This window comes from Sphaeramia orbicularis, chromosome 1, assembly GCF_902148855.1.
Source record: "Sphaeramia orbicularis chromosome 1, fSphaOr1.1, whole genome shotgun sequence".
Classification (NCBI taxonomy): Eukaryota; Metazoa; Chordata; class Actinopteri; order Kurtiformes; family Apogonidae; genus Sphaeramia; species Sphaeramia orbicularis.
In genome coordinates, this window is record NC_043957.1 from 44772677 (window position 1) to 44794843 (window position 22167).

The window sequence follows — 22167 nt, forward strand, 5'->3', positions numbered from 1 at the left end:
AAGACTGCGGCTGTACTGAGCTGCTCCCAGGCGTGAATGTGTGCAACAGTACCATGAATGTTAAGCAGTGCAGAGCTGGAAAAGAGCATGCTCAACTGACTTCCCCAAGATAAATAAAAGTAAAGGAAAAGGAAAAAAAAAAAAAAAGCCATGCATCTTACAGATATGTCTTTTTCACTGCAGTGAGCCAGGAGTCAAAGGTTAGGGCGTAGAAAAAAATAGTAAAACCAAAGTTGACTGAAGCTGTTGTAGATTGAGATTAGTGCAAATGAAAAGTGACTGATATTCTGGCTCAGACGTTGACCCCAGATAGTGAGGTCCAAGCCATTTATGCCAAGTGCCAGATGATAAGTTCAGTTTTTCATAAAAGAATGAACCGTGATACACTTGTATAGTTTAGGGAATATTTTGAGAAATGGAGCCATCACAGAAATGCCTCGTGGTGGCAATGGGGGTCATTTCTCTTTCTGCCATAAGTGAACCTTGTATTTAATATCATATCTCCTGAACTAAATATGAAAACCTAGACATGCTTCAGTGTTAGTGATCACAGTGATACCAGATGCAATATCATAAACGGTTCAGGTGAATATTTATGGATGAATCCAAGACTTATGTATATCTGTTACATTTTTGTCAAATGTAGAGTCTCCTCAGGACTCAAACATACAAGAATGCGTAAAGATAAAGATGTATACTGTCTCTGAAAGTGGATCATTACTTTTTTGTTTGTGTTTTATGTTTTAATCTACAAATACACTTCATTCTTTTATGTGTTTTTATAAGGTTTATGTCTTGTTACATGTTTCACATCATGTCTGGTGATGTTATTTTCATCTTGTTATATTTTTTCATCATTTTTATCCTGTTGTGTCTTTAATAACCATGGCCTCTCTACATTTTACACAACTTTGTTAAGGTTAACATATATAAACTCCCTGAGACAATACTTTTCTTCTTAATTCACATATAATATTATTGCTTTATGCTTTTCTCTCCCATTAAAAACAGCTCTATGGTCCATTTTGGGTCTTGATCCTAAGTTTAGAAACACAGGTGTAGAGTTTATGTAGTTTCATCCCTCTGTTTGCAAACCCTGATAATACAGTCACTATGAGGAGCAGTGGAAGTTCAAACCATCCATAAAGATTAACTTCAAAACCTTAATTTCAGAAACATACCGGTTTAACAGTATTGGTGTTCCTGAACCTAAATTAAACAGTTTATGATGGCATTGTAATCACTGGCCATGAAACAGAAGTGCAGGGCCTAGCCAAAAAAAAAGTTACATCCTTGCTTTAACTCAGCAAATATTTAAGATCCTTCCACTGGATAATTACTGCAGTGATGAATGTGTTTCAGCTGCAATAAATTCTTTAGGCAATGGCTACAGCCACAGTACTGTGGCACGAAATATTGGTTTGTCTCTTGCCACAGAGCCAATCAAATGTCAGCATTTGTACTCTGACTATAGGCAGTAATGACATATTGCTTCCACAGAGCCAGTCATAGATATTGTTCCATGAACTCAGTAACCTCTTGTTGACACAGTACTGTGGTGATATATGGCATATATGCCCCGTACACTTGACAACAAAATTATGTCAATCCACAAAAGTTTAATATTGTTTCAGCCTTTCGTCCACATGACACCAGCATTGTCAGTGCCCTGGAATGGTATTTTTGGAGAACAGGTCCCAGAGCAGAAAAATCTCACAACACCAACCTTGTGTTACTGTATGGATAGGCAAACCACCTCTTTTTGGAAATGATAATGCCATAGTACCACGTGACCAGAGGAAGAAAACCCTGAACATAACCTCATGCGCTTGCTCACTGCATTCTTCTGTAATTTTAGTGTATCCTGCGGCTCTGTCTGTTTGTGTACAGCACCACATATAGGTGTTACATAAGTATTACACCGTTTTAACCCAGTTTTCGCGTTTTCACCAGGATGCAGATATTTCTTGAAATGATACATGTATGGACAAAAGAAAAATACCACAAGCGTTGTCGTCTGGACATAGCCTCCGGTAACGGATACCCTAGCCTTTTCTTGTAACCGGATAGGCACATGTCATGTGCTTATTGCCACAGTACTGTGTCAGCAGGGTGACAGGTTACCAGTCTACACATGATAGAACAAGGGCTCTGATTAGCTCTGTGGTAATAGATGAGAAAGTTAGTCCCACAGTACTGTGGCAATAGGCACTTTGAATTCTTTAACTGAAACTGTTGCAGTGAGTATCTTCCCATTTCTTAAACAACCATCAGTTTAAAAGCGAGTATAAAGATTGGACTGTGTTTCAATGGAAAAAGGTCATGTGGTCTGATGTGGACTCATCAGAGAGTCTGTTCCAGAGTGATGGGTGCATTAGGGTGGGAAAAGAGCAGGATGAGGTGATTACCCATCAAGCCTTGTGCCTACAGTACAAGCCTGTGTGGGAGGTGTTATGATCTGAGGTTGGTTCAGTCAGTCAGGTCTAGGTTCAGTAACGTTATGAGGCCATAAAATAAGTTCAGCTGACTCTAAATATACTGAATGTCCAGATCTGAACATCAGTGGGTGTTTTCTTCCCTGGTGACTCAGACATATTCTAAGATGACAATACCAGGAATCATCAGGATCAGATTATGAAAGAGTGATTCAGGTATCATGAGACAGCATTTTCACACATGGACTGGCCTCCACAGAGTCCAGACTTCAATAACCTTGGGAATCTTTAAGATGTGATGGAGAAGACTTTAGGCAGCGATCTGACTTCATCAGCAATACAAGAACTTAATGAAAAAAATTCATGTAATTATGGGCATAGATAAATGATGTGACAGTTTTTGTGGCACTGCATAAGCATTATGTGACATTAATGTTGCCTAAGGGCTGCCCAATAAAATATTGTGTGTGTGACTATTATTAATTTATTTATTTTTGGCCAAGCAGTGTCATTATCTACAATTTTATCATGTTTGGTTTAGGATAAATGATAAGAAACACATAAATTTGGTGGAAAGTAAAATGGTAACCATGAACAACAAAAAGTGTTTTTGTAAAGGCTCAGATTGGGAAAATGTTCAAGGCCACAACTTGAACATTTGTTAAAAATGTTGTGGTTTTATAAAAAAACAAAAAAAACAAAAAACATTTTCACACATTTACTGGATTAAGAGAAGTGTACGGCTAAGTAAGAATGTAGACATAACTCCTACCATAAAATAGATTTTGTCTTTTGGAGCAGGAAGTTTTATATATTTGGTTGGACTTGGGTATTGCTGTGTTTCACACCTCTTGACCACTTGTCAGAAAACAAAATGGCAAAAACGAACAAAAAATAAAAACATTTGTCAAGTGTGACCACATCCAAAAAAGTTGACAAATTGGGTAATTATTTTATGCCAGAGGGCTAACATCGTAACAGAAAGAAAACAACAAGAACACAGACCCCTCTTAAAGTTACAAGGTTAAAAGTACAAATAGGACCAATAATAGCATCTGTCAAATGTGTCAGATTCAGCTCTGCATCTCAGCCAATGGGCTCAGCTGTGACAAACACAAAAAAAACCTTTTAATTTAGTCTCATCATGTCAGCCGATAGGATAAAGGTCTCAAAGTAAAAATCTTATCTGCACTGTCTTTCGCAGATAAATAGATTGACTGATGCCTCTTTCACATGGTACGAAGTTGGTGATACAAGACAGTTTGTCAAGAAACATAAAGCAGCCTGAAGAAATCTTTAGTTTTTTTGTATTTTTGCATTTCTGTGTGTTGGTAAATATGTATCATTATTTGCTTACAAAGCCTTCACAAAAGAAGCAGAATTGATTTATGGACTGCTAATTTGAAGCCTGGAGTTTGGTATGTGGCCAAAACAAGACATTTGGACAAAAGGGTGGAAATGCGATTGGTAATGGGTGAACACCAACGCTAACCTACTGAACAGATGCCACAGGATTAAAGGAAACTTAGGTCAAATGTGAAGTTTTATTCAGTTAAGTCAAAAAACAGAAGCTTCACTTTGACTCTCAAACTGTGGGGTGGTCCTATTAGGGACAGGGGCCAGATCGCTCCTGGGCATTTTGCTTTTCTTCAGGTCAGACCATGTAACGGGTGGAACTAATATTTTGGCACTGCGGCACCCTGAACTAATTTTATTGATGCACAACAAACAAATGCACTGCCATGGTGATTTCTCACTTAACTAGACAAAGAGTGTAGGATTGTGGAGTGGACAAGTATTTAACTGGGGTGGAAAGAAAAACATGCAACCTTTCTGTTTTTGTACAGCTTGCACAGTTTACACTTCATTGTTCTGAGAATATGTACAATGTAAAACATGGTCTTTGCAGCCACGGATGCTGTTAAAATATTCATCTTTGTTACAAAAAACATGTGTTTGTTCTGAAAAAAAAAAAAAACCCAAAAAACCCCAAAACTTTATTGTTATAGTTATAACAAGGGTGCGATTTTTCCAAAAAACAGAGGGGTTTTTTGTTTTGTTTTTTGGAGCTGGGGGGGGGCAGGAGTTATATACCAGAACTAACATAACTAACACTTTACTTTACACTAAAACTTTACATACTTTCAATGTCCAACTCCTGGGTTGTATTCCTCCATTATACAGTGGATCTTACACTAAATTTTCGCAAATTCTAACCTGTATCCACTGGACACACAAATGCTGGGCCCCATGAATTTGTCACACACACACACTCCCCCCCTTAACAAATCATACCCTGGTTATAACAACATAACATTTCCATAAAAACACATTTCATATTTTCATTTGGAAAAACACTGTCTCAGGGAGCAGTTTTGTTGAGTTAATTTCTATTCAATTTTTAATTTACACAGTAAATTATTATATAAAAAAAGGGGTCCAGGAATTTTTCTTCCTCCAAAGGGGGGGCCCAAGAAAACTACTAGTGCAGTTATTATTTATTAGAGGCTCTAAATAAAGTAAATGAGGTCAGTGTAACTCCTGGGAAAGTAAGGTTCATTTTTTATTAGTGTCCCTGTAGAGAAATTTAGCCAGTGCATTTATCTCATACTAGTACACACACAAAGACTAGTGAATTAACTCAACATACATATTTCTGATGGCAGGTGAACCCCCCCCCCCCCCCCCCCCACCACCACCACCACCACCACCCATCCTAAAATATTTCTTAAAAAAAAACCAAACCAAAACATTTATTAGAACAAATTCCTTGACATACAGTTCAGTCTCATACATATTGTACAATTCTTGTCTTATACATATTTTTTCCTACTCATACACACACATGTGCAGGGAAAAGAAAGCAGAGGCAAAGAAAACAAACAAACAAACAAACAAACAACACCCCTCCACAGGTCAGCAGCATATTTTCTTTGCCAGATATGACTTAACAGGGGATCATCTGTCCAAGTAAATGTCCATCCAGAGTTCCGTACAGTCCACTGCTTTCAGTCTTTTTGACCCACTGGTCCACAGTGGGTGGGTGGGGTTTAAGACAGTTTATAGTGAGAATTTTATGACCTAGTAATACAAGAACTCTAAGCATATATATATAGCTTTTCTTTCCCCTCAATCCCTCTGAACATATATTCCCTAGAATTATCTGGTGTGGTTCAAATGGTGTCATCCTAATATATTTCTGTTGTTTAAACTGTATTTGTAAAGTTAAAATGACATGTCTACAGCTGTGGAAAAAATTATTAGACCACCCCTTATTTTCATCAATTTCTTGATCTTTTTTTTTTTTTAATTAATTTTTATTTAGATTTGTTCATACAAATATACAAGACATTTTACATACATTAACATATCTAATCAAATATCCCCATATGCACACATGAAAAAAAAAGAAAAAAAAAAAGAAAAAATGGGTATCTGCAGTAGATATTGATTACAATTAATCACAAATGAAACATGAATGACGAAAAACACACATATACGACCACTTCTGAATGCTTATTGCATAAAAAGCCTCATCATGGGACCCCATCTCTTTGTAAATATCTCTCCCTGAATTCTAAGTGCATTTGTAATTTGCTCCATCTGATAGATTTCCTTCACTTTCTCAATCCAAATGTTATATGTGGGAGGTGCAGCTTTCAACCACTTGATGGTGATGCATTTAATGGTCAAATTCGGAAGAGGTATTTTCAGTTATTTCCCTCTAAACTTTCTGGGATTACACCTAAAATAGCAAACTAATTTCTTGTTCATTTTAATGCCCGGTACAACTAAAGGTACATTTGTTTGGACAAATATAATGATAACAAAAATAGGTCATAAGAGTTTAATTTAAGAGCTGATATAGTCATTTTCCATGGTTTTCTTGATAATAACCAAAATCACTTCAGTTCTTACATCAATAGCTATGGCATTGCACTGACAAAAGCAGTACTTTAGGCATTCCATGTTTTCTTTTCTGTCTGTTTTCACATGGTACACACAGGAGTTAGTACTTCATTGCATAACCATTATTTTTGACAACTTTTGATGGTCTAATACAGTGGTTCCCAACCTTTTTTGGCTCGTGACCCCATTTAACATTACAAATTTCAGGCGACCCCGAACATTCAAAACAGAGAAATTTCTTTTGCTAAAATTAAGTTTTTGATCACATAATAGTTTGCTATACTATGTTGTAAATAAACATTAATTTTTGACAACATTCAGTCTATATAATGTATATTATTATGGACGGAGGCAGAAAAGCCAGGTGTAGATTACTGCATAAAGTGAGAATTTTATTTTCCTTGGTCAGGATATGTACAGTCAGTCCATCTTGGATTTACAAGGCTGACAATTAATACTGAAAAAACAATAACTCAAACTATGAATTATGAAAGAGCTGCAGCATCTGAAACCGACCACAATGAACATTTGACAGATAAACCGTACCACAGTGCTGCAGTTTCAGCTTCAGAGTTTGTCGTGTTTTTATGTCTCAACTCACCATATATTTTTTATAAGCACGCTTTTTTTTTTATTTTTATTTTTTTTATCAATTACTAGAAATTCCAGGCGACCCCACGTGGGGTCCTGACCCCAAGGTTGAAAAACACTGGTCTAATAATTTTTTCTGCCACTGTCTGGGCTTCTCAGAGCATTAAAACAAACAATAACTTAGTTACAGTTAAAAAGTAAGTAAGTAAATTTTATTTATAGAGCACTTTTCAGAGACAGAGTCACAAAGTGCTTTATCAAATCAAAATCAAGTCAAGTTTACAGAAACCCAACAGGATCCTCCAGGAGCAAACACTTGTGACTAGTGACAGTGGTGAGGAAAAACTTCCCTTTAACAGCAGAAACCTGGAGCAGACCCAGACTCCTGAAGGATGGCCGTCTGCCTTGACCAGTTGGGGTTAAAGAGAGAGAGTAAAGGAGGAGAAAAGAGAGAACGATAGAGATAGAGAGAGACTGAGGGAGAGCAGGGGAGGTAGGGGGAGACACATGGAGTACATGTAACACTGTAAAGTAGCAATTTTACATTGCGAAAAATGAGTAAAACAGTGCAAGTAGAATATAATTAGAATGCCCGTAAAACCCAATAAAGTACCATTTAGACAGTTTAAAATAGGATGAATACATAAAGTGTAATCAGTTTGTGGTGACGCTGGGTCAGGTGGGAAACTAAAAAGCCTGTTTCAGCAGGAGGGTTTTGAGGTGTATTTTTAAGCTCTCTACAGAGTCCATGGACCGTAAGTGTAGAGGCAGGTCATTCCACAGACGTGGTGCTACAGCTTTAAAGGACCTGTCATTGCGTGTGCTAAAACAGGTGCGTGGAACCTTCAGCAGGTGTTGTCCTGAAGACCTCAGGCTACGACCCGAGCTGTAGGGCTGAATCAGGGAAGCAATGTATGCAGGGGCCTGGCCATGTAGAGCCCGGAAAGTTAGCACCAGAATTTTGAAATGAAAACGATATAAAACAGTGCCTTCTTCATCTACTGACTCATTATTTTGAGGAAGAAATTGATCGTTGAACAGAAGTCCTTTGGAACCAAGATTTTTGGGGCCATCAGTGGTATTACAGTCTAAAATACGTCTGCATTGGCTTCAGTTTCAGTTGTAGTCATTACCTCTTGTCTGGAATCCAGGTGAGCATTCATGTCGGTGCTTCCACACTCACAGCTCCAGCTCCGTAGTCAACCCTCGGACATACAAGTGGTTTTTTATCTTCTTACCTATTGTAACTCTGAAAAAGATGCTTAAGCAAATAAGTAGATATCTCTAACTACTGAAAGCCAGGTAATTAAACAGGAGATTTAATCCCTTATCGTGTCAAATGGTACTGTAGTAGAGCAGCGCCAGGGGACGTCTGAAACCAATTAGTTGCCACACAGGTTTTTTGGGAAGAGGCCTGAGCCCTGGGTATTGTCTGCCTCACCCAGCTGGTAATTCTGTCTTGCTTATAGCGAAAAATTATGGGGGAGAAATGAGCACTGAGAATAATTCTAAGTGAGAAACAAATCTGTGTTATCTAATTATTTGAGTTTTTGGAACAGCCAGCTGTTATTTATATTTTCACCTGGAGGCATAAACACTCACAAGCAAATCACATTTGCCCAGAGTGCTGCGTCAGTTTCCGCCCAGGTATACTTCAACAGGAGCTGTGCTGTTATAAGACTCCCTGAAGGGTTTAAGGGCAATGAAAGTGCTCCCATTTTCTTCTTTTTGCAGGCATCAAACCTGTGACCTTTAAATCACTGGAGATTCTGTCTCAGCCGTTTCCAGAGTGCTGTTATACAGGAGCTGTTTCTTCTTTGGATTTTTCTCTACCTATTAACCTGCCCATAGAGACTCCTGACCGAACTTACACTGGCACTAAATTTAATAAAGACACAACATAGAGAAAAGCTTAAATTGTGTTAAGTCTAACATTACTAGATCTGCTCTGTTCACTCGGGGTATGATGGATAGGCAGCAGTGAGGAGCTATTCCACAGCAGACTGCTATAAGGGCTTGAATGAGCTGCGGGAGAAGATTGCTGCCTTCTGATGAGTCTATGAGCTGTTAGGAAACCTTTATGCGGCAAAATGTGACATCCCTCAATCTTCCTCTTATCAAAAAAAAAGAGGTAAACCTACTCCTTAATAAGAAACTCCACATCTACGATCAATATCTCAATCAGGAGCTGTTCGCAGCTTGAGGCGGCGCCTATGAGTAATCATCCTCTTCAGCTATTGTTTTGGTCAGATAGAAGTTACAGTATCTTTACCATCAGTGGGTTTGTGTTTAACCCTTTCATGCATGAATTATGAGAACCTTAATCAAGATTTTTTTTTTCCTGAGTGTTTTTATTCCACTTTAGGCATGAAAAAAAAAACAAAAAAACAATGTGATTGAATTTGTTTTAAAATCAACCTGTTTTTCATGGAGTTACAAAAATGTCCACTCAGCTACACCATGAATTTTATTCTTGAAGCAAAGAAACATGTATTTAAAACCCAATTTCATAAAGTGATATGAAAACAGTGAAATGAAACCATGTTTAATGCAGCTAATCTGATGTTTTCTCACATTTTAACATATTCTAATACTAGTTATTACTCACTTCATGGAGATAATATGCAAAAAATAAATATTAACAATTGATTTCCACTCAAGAACCAATCAAGAACAGCAAAGTTACAATAATGGTATGAATTGCAGTTTATGAGATGATGCACAAGTGTCCACTGTGTTAGTTGATATGGAACTAAAACAACAAAACTCATGAATATACAAGAGTAAAGCTGTAGAGTAACTGTCCACTGTAGTGACCACTGTGTATGAAAGGGTTAAGGAGGCCCAGGAGACATTTGCTGATCTGTATGGCAATGGCATTTTCATGTCTTTTACCAATCTTATTGATAAATATCAGATCCAAAACGGAGACTTTTTCCGCTACTTACAGATTCGTGACTTTATGACACCTCAGTTTCCAAATGCTCCAGGAATAAATCCATGTGACTCAATTTTAGAACGTCCCCAAGCACTGAAGGGAATCATTTCAACTCTATATAATACATTTCTAAATATTCAAAATTCATTTTCCTCAGTTTTAAAAGGAGAATGGGGAACTGAGTTAAATTTAACAATTTGTGAAAGTTTATGGCTTAGCGTTTTAAAGAAGGTTTGCACATCTTACATCTGCGCTAAACAGTCATTTATGCAGTGTAAAATTTTGCATCGCTGTTTTTGGACCAATCAAAAGATGGCAAAGATTTTCTCTGATGTAAATCCAAACTGTAACCGCTGTGGTGCTGCTCCTGCTAATCATGGTCAAATGTTTTGGTCTTGCTCAAAACTTAATACTTTTTGGAATAATATTTTTGCTTTGATTAGCACTGCTTTGGGTAAATCAGTACAACCATGCCCCCTACTGGCAATTTTTGGAGTTTCCTCTCCTGCACTGGGATTATCCAAAGCCCAAAGTGACTCGATAGCTTTTTGTACATTATTAGCCCGTCGTATGATTCTGTTTAAGTGGAAGGATCCTCTGCCACCTACTTTTGTGCAATGGGTGCATGATTTACTTTTCTTTTTAAAGTTGGAAAAGATTAAGTTTTCTGTGCGCGGACAAATTAATTTGTTTTTATCAACAATGGAATCCTTTTTTCTCTGCTGTCAACAAGAGTGTCCTGCTGTCTCCTATGTCCTTTTGACGGAGAAATGTGTTGTTGGTTTGCATTGTATTGACTCAGCGCTGAGTATTGTAAACAGGAGTTGATAACGTTATTTATCTTATTGTTGTTGTTTTTTTTCTTTTCTTTTTTCTGGGGGTTTGGTAGGTTTGTTGTATGGTTTTGTTCGTATACAGTGTGGGGAAGCAAAATTTACAATATTTTGAGGCAGGGATTGAAAGACAGTGTATGACCAATTAGTTTATTGAAAGTCATGAGAATTTATTTGTCACAAGAAAATTGACATAATAGAAAATGTTTTTATTCTATGTGTCCTCCTTCTTTCTCAATAACTGCCTTCACACGCTTCCTGAAACTTGCGCAAGTGTTCCTCAAATATTCGGGTGACGACTTCTTCTCCCATTCTTCTTTAATAGTATCTTCCAGACTTTCTCGTGATAGTTTTGCTCATAGTCATTCTCTTCTTTACATTATAAACAGTCTTTATGGACACTCCAACTATTTTTGAAATCTCCTTTGGTGTGACGAGTGCATTCAGCAAATCACACACTCTTTGACGTTTGCTTTCCTGATTACTCATATGGGCAAAAGTTTGTGAAAAGGTATGGATAATAGTGTTAGGTATGATTATGACATCAATATATGTTTGGTTTCAAAACAATTGACGTAGTGCCTGCTGAGAAAAAAACAACTAAGTGTTCATTGTAAATTTTGCTTCCCCACCCTGTATATTGTGTCTGTGTAGTTCCCTGTGTATGGGTACATGTTTGTGTAAATGTGTAATTTGAAATAATAAAAAAAAAGATTAAAAAAAAAAAAAAAAAAAAAGGAGGCCCAGGAGAGCTCTAAAAAGAAGTGGAGGTGAAAAGGCGGACTTCAGATGTAAATGTAAACCCAACGGCCACAAGTGGAAGATCAATAAAACCATGACATAGTTGAGAGGCGTTTCTGCACAAGTTCCACGGGTCCTTCTGATGGTTAGGTTATTCTGTTTATCTCTCTTAAATTGACAGATTAACGCGTTTTATTTTGTATCTGGTGTTCTGCTACAGTAGGCTATCTCTCGTCCTTAGGCATCGCCCGGAGCTGCTCATCATGACACGTAAAGAGATACATCCATCCTCTGGCAGCAGCTAAGCCAATGCGTAAACTGAAATCAAATTAAACATCACAGGCTCAGATGAACGTAATGATGGTGATTTTACACCCCCTGTCATTTAGGAGCTTTTCAGCCTCTGCAGAATAACTGAACAGCATCAACAGCGTAAGTAACACCATGTGATCATGATCATGCTTTTGTGTTTTTGAGCAACTGCAGAAAAAAAAAACATGAATAATGTTAGCTTTAATAAAATGATGAGACAAGGGTACATTCGGGGGGCAGATTGTTCACGAAATGATACCGAGGGACATGAAGGGAATTTTAATGGCCCAATTCTACGTACGTGTTCGATTTCATATTCTTGTCAGTCCTGTTCCTTTTTCTGAAAACACCTTTTATGGCCAATGACTGAACTAAAGGCCAGGCGTGTTCATATCACAAAATATACCTTTGCGCATCAAAACCCATCTCTCCTCGGGATTATCTCCATCGCTGCTATTCCCACTGGGAGACATCCCGATGAGGAGCCAGAGCACCAACTGGTCGGACATGATAACCCAGCATGTGAGCACACCATCACAGTCATTACACGAACACCAGGAGAGGCCCAGATAAACTCATTCCCCATTTTGCACACCTTCATTTCCCCAACAGAAGAGGAGAAGTTCCACTTTAAGGTTTATGACTTATAGCGAATGGATTTAAGTCATTAACAAATGTTTCACAGAGGACTCCTGAACCAGACCGATCTCATGAAATCCTGTTGTATGTCACACCAGGTCGTATGGCAGTTGGCGTGCTATACTACGTAAACATTTTCATCCTTTTGCGTGTTATTCAACGTCATTTGATCACGTGTCAATTTACCCCAAGATCTCTGGTTTATGTATCCGTAAACCCTAAACCTAACCATAAATCTAATCCTAACCCTAACCCTAAAACTAACCCTAAACCTAACCTTAATCCTAAACCTAACCCAAGCCCTAAACCTCACCCTAATCTTAACCCTAAATTTAACCCTAATCCTAAACCTAACCCTAAATCTAACCTTAACCCTTAACCCTAACCCCAACCCTAACCCTAATCCTAAACCTAACCTTAACCTTAACCCGAAACCTAACCCTAAACCTAACCCAAGCCTTAAACCTCACCCTAACCCTAATCTTAACCCTAAATTTAACCCTAATCCTAAACCTAACCCTAAATCTAACCTTAACCCTAACCCTAAACCTAACCCTAAACCTAGGCCTAAACCTAACCCTAAATCTAACTCTAAACCTAACCTTAATCCTAAACCTAACCCAAGCCCTAAACCTCACCCTAAACTTAACCCTAACCCTAATCCTAAACCTAACCCTAAATCTAACCTTAACCTTAACCCTAAACCTAACCCTAATCCTAAATTTAACCCGAGCCCGAAACCTCACCCTAACCCTGATCTTAACCCTAAATTTAACCCTAACCCTAATCCTAAACCTAACCCTAAATCTAACCTTAACCCTAAACCTAACCCTAATCCTAAACCTAACCTTAACATTAACCCTAAACCTAAACCTAACCCAAGCCCTAAACCTCACCCTAACCCTAATCTTAACCCTAAACTTAACCCTAACCCTAAACCTAACCCTAATCCTAAACCTAACCCAAACCCTAAACCTCACCCTAAACCTAACCCTAAATTTAACCCTAATCCTAAACCTAACTCTAAACCTAATCCTAAACCTCATCTTCTTCTTCTTCTTCTTATTATTATTATTATTATTATTATTATAATTATTATAATTATTATTATTATTATTATTCGGAGATAAAATGTATTAAATCTCACATACTTTGATGAGAAGAATTGGAAAAATCCTGGAAAATAACGAACATGTGTTTTGGGTTTTATACTGTTGCCCCTAAAGTTGGAATAAATATTTTTCTCTCTTCTTATGAAATGATAGTGACAATAGTCGCTTTTCCATTGACCCTCAAATTGCACGTAAATAATTTGTGCAGAAAAATTAGCCTAATGGAAAAACGACAATTTTGCCAAAACTAGTTTTTCGATTAAAAGTTTTTGCGCTGGCAAGAGGTGGTTTTTCGGGCATAGCACAAATGGTATGTCACGCAAAACTGCAATGGAAAGACCTTTTTCTGCAACTAGAGTCACATGAATTTAAAAAAAAAAAAAGATGTTACAACAAGCGAAGAAGAAGAGTTTTAAAAGAAACATGGTGCGGTATGTGTGGACACACCAGGAATCTGAATCATTTTTTAATTTAGTACAGGATAGAGGGGTAATAAATCTGTAAATCGACACAATATTTTCGTTTGTTGCCATGACTTCTCGTGTCATCTCGCAATAATAAATAAACAAATCGTCGCATTTGTGATTTAATGGAAAAACCGACATTACGCACTTCTGTTTTTTCAACATTTAGTAAAAATTGGTAAAGTTTTGCGCAGATGTCCAATGGAAAGCGACTAATGTAATTTATTTTTGATTAATAAAGTTTAACTGGGACTCAGTATGTAACCATTGTACCTGCTCAAACGTGATTAGTGATGTGTATTAGTAGGAATAAAAAGAGGAATGTGTCTGAAAACTAAATTATTCCGACTTTTATGTTAAGTGTATAATGCAGTGTTGTTGCATATATACATAGATTTACATCCTTTTACATAATTTATAAATCTGTGTGTTTTGAAGTAGATCTGGTAGCTCAGGGACAAACATTACTATTGAGTAACTCCCATTCTCTCATTAATTCATAGAATTTAATATTTAAACCAAACACTGTATCTCGAAAACTAAAGCCAACTAGACTTATTTTTTGATAGTGATAGTTAATCTGTACAAACTCCCTCAAATGTTTAATATGTCTTACTTCATGTCAGTCCTTTAACTCTTTCATGCATGAATTATGAGAACCTTAATCAAAATTTTTTCCTGAGTGTTTTTATTCCTCTTTAGGCATGAAAAAAACAATGTGATAGAAAATTTTCTTCTGAAAAATAAATAAATAAATAAAATAAAAATAATTTAGAAAAAATAAATAAATAAATAAATAAATAAATTTAAAAAAGTAATGACAAAAAAAAAAAAAAATCTTACCTATTTTTCATGAAGTTGCAAAAATATCCACTCAGCTGGACACCACACGTTTAATTTTTGATGCACAGAAACATGTATTCACTGATAAATTGTGTGAAAACTATGGGGAAGGCTTGTGATTCTGGGGGTTTATCCTCAGGAGAGATCTACATAATGTTACCAATTCCTGTCAGAAAAGATATGTAGTGTCTTAAAACTTTAATAAAGATATGTGTAAGAAAAAAACAAATAAAACAAAAACAAAAAAAACAATGAAAAGGTCAACAAAATCCATGAATATACAAGAGAACAGCTGTAGAATAGCTGTCCACTGTAGTGACCATTATGCATGAAAGGGTTAATAAACTCTAAAGCTGTTGAGTTAGATTGGTTTTAGTAAGCAAACACAGGGTTCCTCCACTTACCGCTGTCACTGAACTGATTTTATTAAAACAAATTTATTAATCTGTGGAATATAAAAAAAGCGGCAACTTGACTCTGACTGAAACAATGTGTTTTGTCCTCCTATCATCATAAGCCGGAAAGATAAAACCTTTCCTCTGTCTGGAGAAGAAACTAATCCACAGCTCACTTGATAAAAAATGGGGCTCTGTTCTAAGATCCCTATACATCCGCTCCTCTGTCCCCATTCTTGCCCTCAATTCCCAAAGCAATCTCAAGTCAGTGGTTCTATTAAAACAATACTGTCTCATGCAAATTGCGACTGTCAAGCCCCCTGGTTTTATTCTTTGTCCTTATGACTGCTCTCCGATGCTTTAATGGAGACTGTGCCAACTAGGCCTCGCAGCATCAGCCAGGATCAATGGTATCAATAAACCAATCTAACAATGATTGCCGCCTCCTTCCATCTAAAAAGAGCTGTATGTGACATTGAATGGATGAGCACTTCATTGAGAACTGCAGCCAACAAATCAGTGTATTATAAATAGGGCCAATAAATCTAACCTGCACCTGTGAAGCTTCCAGATCACACACTTTATTACAAAAAAAAAAAAAAAAAATAGAATTATCCTAAATGGCAGTTGGCAGGTTGTGTTATTGTACTATTTAGCGCTAATGTGTAACATTTCAGTTTTCACTCATACCTGAACAGATCGTGGGGATTGTTGAGCCACATTATGTACAGGGTGGGGAAGCAAAATTTACAATGAACATTTAGTTGTTTTTTCTCAGCAGGCACTACGTCAATTGTTTTGAAACCAAACATATGTCACAGTAGAGATTGAAATCCAGTAGGATTCCTAATCCTACTAGGACAGATAGGAATTTTAGAATTTTACAAATCCTACTAGGACAGATAGGAATTGTAGTTTGTCCTAGGACAAACTAAAATTTCAATCTGTCCTAGTAGGATTACAAATCCTACTGGGACAGATTGAAATTTCAGTTTGTCCTAGGACAAACTGAAATCCTACAAGACATTAGGATCTGAAGATTGGAATTCCAATCCGTCCTAGGAGAATTTGCAATCCTACTAGGACAGATTGTAATTCTATTTGGAAGTGGGATCCGAAGATTGGAATTTCAGTCTGTCCTACGGCAAAATATTAGAAAAATAACTGACAAAACCTCTGTAGTATTACTTGTTTGAAATTTTGAAGTTAGCTATAGACTAAATTCATTGTCACTATTGAGTAGTATATAGCACCTTTAAGTATTAGAAAAAAACAACTGACAAAACCTCTATAGTATTACTTGTTTGAAATTTTGAAGTTAGTACTATAGACTAAGGTTATTGTCACTTAACTAGTGAGTAGTATGCAGCACATTTAAGTCTTAGAAAAAGTCTTTGAAGCTTAGCTATAGAATATTAGATTCAAAGTCTCTGTAAATTCTGAATAAAATCATGGTTTGTAAGAATATTGTTGTTTCTTTTACTTTTAACCCTACCATCTAAACCAGGGGGCAGCAAAATGCCAATGCCAACTTTAACATCGTACATTTTCTGAATGGCTTGGCAACAATTAGATAATAATAAAATTGTATGTTGCCATGGCAACGGGTTGTTTACAGGTACGTTTTTCAAATTCTACCGATTTCTGAATACAAATGTGTCTCATTTACATACCAATGACAGTTACAAACGGCCATTGAATAAGGTTGGACCAGATAGGACAGCTGGCATCCTGGTTTCAATGTGTATTGACCTAAGGGCCATATACTGTATCTAAGATATGAAAATAATTCAGCTGGAATAGTGATGGCGAAATAATAGGACAGACTGAAATTCCAATCTTCAGATCCCACTTCCAAATAGAATTACAATCTGTCCTAGTAGGATTGTAAATTCTCCTAGGACAGATTGGAATTCCAATCTTCAGATCCTAATTTCTTGTAGGATTTCAGTTTGTCCTAGGACAAACTACAATTTCAATCTGTCCTAGTAGGATTAGGAATCCTACTGGATTTCAGTCTCTACTGTGACACATATATTGATGTCATAATCATACCTAACACTATTATCCATACCTTCTCAGAAACTTTTGCCCATATGAGTAATCAGGAAAGCAAACGTCAAAGAGTGTGTGATTTGCTGAATGCACTCGTCACACCAAAGGAGATTTCAAAAATAGTTGGAGTGTCCATAAAGACTGTTTATAATGGAAAGAAGAGAATGACTATGAGCAAAACTATTACGAGAAAGTCTGGAAGATACTATTAAAGAAGAATGGGAGAAGTCGTCACCCGAATATTTGAGGAACACTTGCACAAGTTTCAGGAAGCGTGTGAAGGCAGTTATTGAGAGAGAAGGAGGACACATAGAATAAAAACATTTTCTATTATGTACATTTTCTTGTGGCAAATAAATTCTCATGACTTTCAATAAACTAATTGGTCATACACTGTCTTTCAATCCCTGCCTCAAAATATTGTAAATTTTGCTTCCCCACCCTGTAATAAATTTCCATTATGTAATAAAAGTTCAAAATATAATAAGAATGTCACATCATCTTGTAATAAAGCCACATTATGTAATAAACTGATGCATTTTGTAATAAACTACCTCAATGCATTATGTAGTAAATTTTTGAGCATTATGTAATAAGTTATTACAACATGAGAAATTTATTACAAAATGCACTGGACACATTTTTATTTTCAGGAAAATGTAATAACATGGTTCATTTCCAAGATCATAAGATACTGTATTAGACACAATTGACACGAGAATATACTAACAATGTGCTAAATTAACCCTTTCATGCATAGTGGTCACTACAGTGGACAGTTATTCTCCAGCTGTTTTCTTGTATATTCATGGGTTTTGTTGTTTCAGTTCCACATCAGCCAACACAGTGGACACTTATGCATCATCCCATACACTGACATTCATACCATTACTGTAACTTTGCTGTTCTTGATAAACCTGATCTGCAGTAACATGTTTCAGTGTAAATTAATTATTTGTTAGAAAAAAAAGTTTTTTTGTTTTTTTTTGCATATTATCGCCATGAAAAGAGTAACAATTAGCATTAGAATATGTTAAAATGTGAGAAAACGTCAGATTTTACATCATTGTTTTAATATCAATTTCTGATATTGGGTTTTAAACACATTTCTTTACTTCAAAAATTATTGACCATTTTGTAACGCCATGAAAACAAAACAACTACTTGATCACTGTTTTTTTTTTTTTCATGCCTATGGAGGAATAAAAACACTCAAGAAAAAATTCTTAACAAAGGTTTTCATAATTGATGCATGAAAGGGTTAATCTTTAAACTGTGTGGTTAAAGTTCTGATTACATTACCTGTAGCTCCTGTGACTAATTTCTTCTAAATTGCTCTGAAATTATATTAATTTGGATTGTTATTACATTATGAACCATGCTATTACTTTTTTTTTTTTTGTAATAAAAATGTGTCAAGTGCATTTTGTAATGAATTTCTCAAATTGTAATAACTGACTACGTAATGTGAAAAAATTTACTATGTAATGCGTTGACGTAGTTTATTACAAAATGTGTCAGTTTATTACAGAATGCGGCTTTATTACAAGATGACGTGACATTCTTATTACATTTTGAACTTTTATTACATACTGGGAATTTATTACATAATGCGGCTCAACAGGGATTTTTAGACAAAAACAAACAAACAAACAAAAAAATCTCCTCACCCTCTCTGATTCATTAGCACCAGTGTAATTAAATGGCTGATTTACATGCCGGACACTTGAGCACTGTTCGTCTCCTCACATACATTAGTCATAAGGTGTTACGATGCGTTCAGGGGCACTTGCAGAGTACCCCGTCGAGTTCATTAGGACTGCCGCCTGAACTGAGGAATACTCTTTCCTCAGCTCACACGATTGACTCGACTGAAGTCCAGTCTCTCAGTAATAAGGCCTTTTCTGTAAGTCTGTGGGTGGGCCTCAGTCAGCCATTCACAGCTTTATGAATAAAATGAACTCAAAGTGAATAGAATGAATTGATCAGCTCAAGGTCTGGAGCTCGGCTGGTCAAAAAGATAGCATGAAAATTGAATGCACCTGTCTTCAGAGGTGCTTTATTAATACAGTTGAAGGCTGACAGGTTCAAGGTGATTGTGTTTTGCAGAACTTGACTTCAACTGACTATTTAATGTCAAGCAGCCATGAAAAATATTCAAGGAAAATAAATGAGTACACCACCATCTGTACAACGGCAACATAACATAACATAACCCTTCTACTGAATGTTTCAGAGAATAAAGTGATGGAATGCAAGCTCAACATCTCATTTCTGTAACATGTTGAAGACCGTTGTGCAAAACCTTTAAGTGTATATAGTTTTGTTTTTTTTCTCCGTAAACTCCCAATAACACCTGCTGTCACATTCATTTCACATCAAGTTAATTTGTATCAGTATCTATCCATCCATTTTCTGAACCACTTGGTCCTCATGAGGGTCATGGGGGTTCTGAACCCTATACCGAGTACCTATGGGTGAAGGTGGGGTACACCCTCATACAGACGAACAAATACTCACTCTCATATACACTCCTGTGGGCAATTTAACCGATTAACCCTTAAAGACCCCAAACATCTACCGCTGACCAAACCCATCTACTGATCTAAACTGTTTAATACCTGTTGATCCACTAATCCTATCAATCCATGTAAATAATTGGTGTAAAATACAGTTTGTCATCTTTTCATGGTCATCAGATATGACCCATTTGGACGTTCAGTGGCTCTGTAGTGAACGTGGAAACACTGTCATCTTCTACAACATTGATTCACCAGTTAAACCTATGCAGTTTAATAAGTGACAGTGGATGGAGACACTGGGTTTATGTTCAGTTAATGATAGATGTTGCTGATAAAGTTACTTTTTCATCAGTTTTCTCCATTTCTGATATAACAAGTGGTGCCAGGCACAACAAACTCCACCCCTCACACATATTGTAGCTTATTTTGGCATCGCTCCAGCTGATGTCATTATGTCTATGTGTGTGCTGATGTCAGCATATCAGTTGCTTCTATATATGACCAAGTTTGAAATAAATTGAAACAAAATCAATGTTTTAATAGACATGAAATTTCACCCATTATACATAAATAGGGAAGAAAAAGATTTTAAAAATTCATAAAAAATTTAAACTTTGACCTACTTTTCCCAAAATGTAATGACATCTATTCTTGGTCACTGGTAATCTATAGACCAAATTTGGTAAGACTCCCACCAATAGTTTTGCTGCGCGAGTGTTAATAAATAAACAAACAAACAGTCTTGGGCAGTAGTGTCGCTACTTGTAGCGAAGCTAGTAACTAACGACAGTTCTCTGTAGCTTGGTGGTAATGTCACTATTTCCTGAATCAAGTAACGTTCCAGTAGCTTAACTCTTTCATTGATCAAGTAGCGTGGTAACGGCCACAGAAGCTTTTTTTTATATAGTTTAACTCAGTGGAGAAGCAGTTTGTAGTCTAGAAAAATTTGATTATATAATGCACAACACAAGCACTCAAATTGTTCGGAATGGGGGCACACACTGTCTGCACAGGACTCACTATAGACCAGGTGTTTCACCCAGAGTGGGCGTCATTTACTGGGACATCGTCGTGCACATTCTTGGAAGCGCCGACCGTGTGAACTGCGAATTTGCAAAAATGCATCAAGTTGTAAAAACATGCAGGAACAGGAAAAATGTGTTTTAATGAAAAAAAAAGATTCTTCTCCCACACCTTGTTGTAACTACCAACTACTACTAAATGACAAATGTCTAATTACATCCTATGATAAGCAGACATACAGAAGTAAGCATACACTACATCACAGAAAGGGCTGGTTATGTTTTAGTTCTTTATTTTCTAAGCATGGCTCAAACATGGCACAAGTGAGGCACAATTGTCATTAATAAAATAATTGCTTCCCGTTTCATAAAAGTTAGGTAGAACAGGCCGTCTGTTACAAGGCTACTAGAGCCTTTATGTTCATAGACCAGCATCACTGCAGGAAAAAACATTTTCAAATGTTTCACACTGGTAAAGTGGCTTGAGCGTTGATTTTATCTTATGTTCCCACGTACACTGCATGGGGTATAAAATAGAATGTAGCCATTAATACGCTGGATTATGCATTGAATTATGCAATCGCACAGTCACGTTTTTCTGAAGGGACTGAATTTTATTCCGTTTTTAAGTGGCCTCTTATATGTTACATAATTGACAGACATTGTTCTATGTATGTCAACGGTCATCTATTGCCAAAGCCTTTTTGCCTGAAATGATTCACAAGTACCATATATTGTATATTTCAGTTTTTTGTGTTTTCCCAAAAACTAGAAAATATGACTTATGCCCATAGTTTAATAGGATGACGATATTTAAATAAACCTAAATTTTTGTTTTGAATTTGTCTTACTTTTATATAAAATTACAGTTTATGAGATTAAAATGTTCTGTTTTACTTCAATAATCACTGGCACAGTTTACCCCAGTGTATTCTCCCCAAAGGCACAACTTACCCCGCAGCGGGGGCAAGTTGTGCCACGAGACCACGTTTTTTTTTTTTTTTCCCCAAAAGCTATATTTCCTAAACAATTTATTTCAGATCCAAAGTTATTATTCCCAGGGATACACCACATCCTGAAATCTATGTACATACTTAAGTTGGAGGCATTACTGTCATGACCTCACTTTAAAGTCACTCTGAGTAAAAACTGGCACAATTTACCCCACTCTCCCCTACTGGCCACACAAGTTGACTGCATGAATGTAAATGAATTCAACATGAGAAAAACATGGTGTTTCAGTTATTTGTTGAACATTTATTTAACTAGAAGCAGTCGGAGAGCGCAGACCTCCGCCAAGGCTGATCAGTGGCCCCCCCCGTGGGCCCCCCCCACGCCAAGGAGGTTATGTTTTTG

The 22167-nt window shown here is 36.7% G+C and overlaps 2 long non-coding RNA genes across 2 annotated transcripts in view; one reads left to right on the plus strand and one right to left on the minus strand.

The window, feature by feature from the left end:
• Positions 1–22152, minus strand: part of LOC115429539 (uncharacterized) — a 387532-nt gene extending 365380 nt beyond the window's left edge. Inside the window, exon 1 of the long non-coding RNA XR_003936801.1 lies at positions 21902–22152. This is a non-coding gene — a long non-coding RNA (uncharacterized LOC115429539). The remainder of the gene's footprint in view (positions 1–21901) is intronic.
• Positions 5188–22167, plus strand: LOC115429544 (uncharacterized). Its single transcript, XR_003936803.1, has 3 exons — positions 5188–5282; positions 21559–21564; positions 22156–22167. It is a non-coding gene; the product is annotated as an uncharacterized LOC115429544 (long non-coding RNA).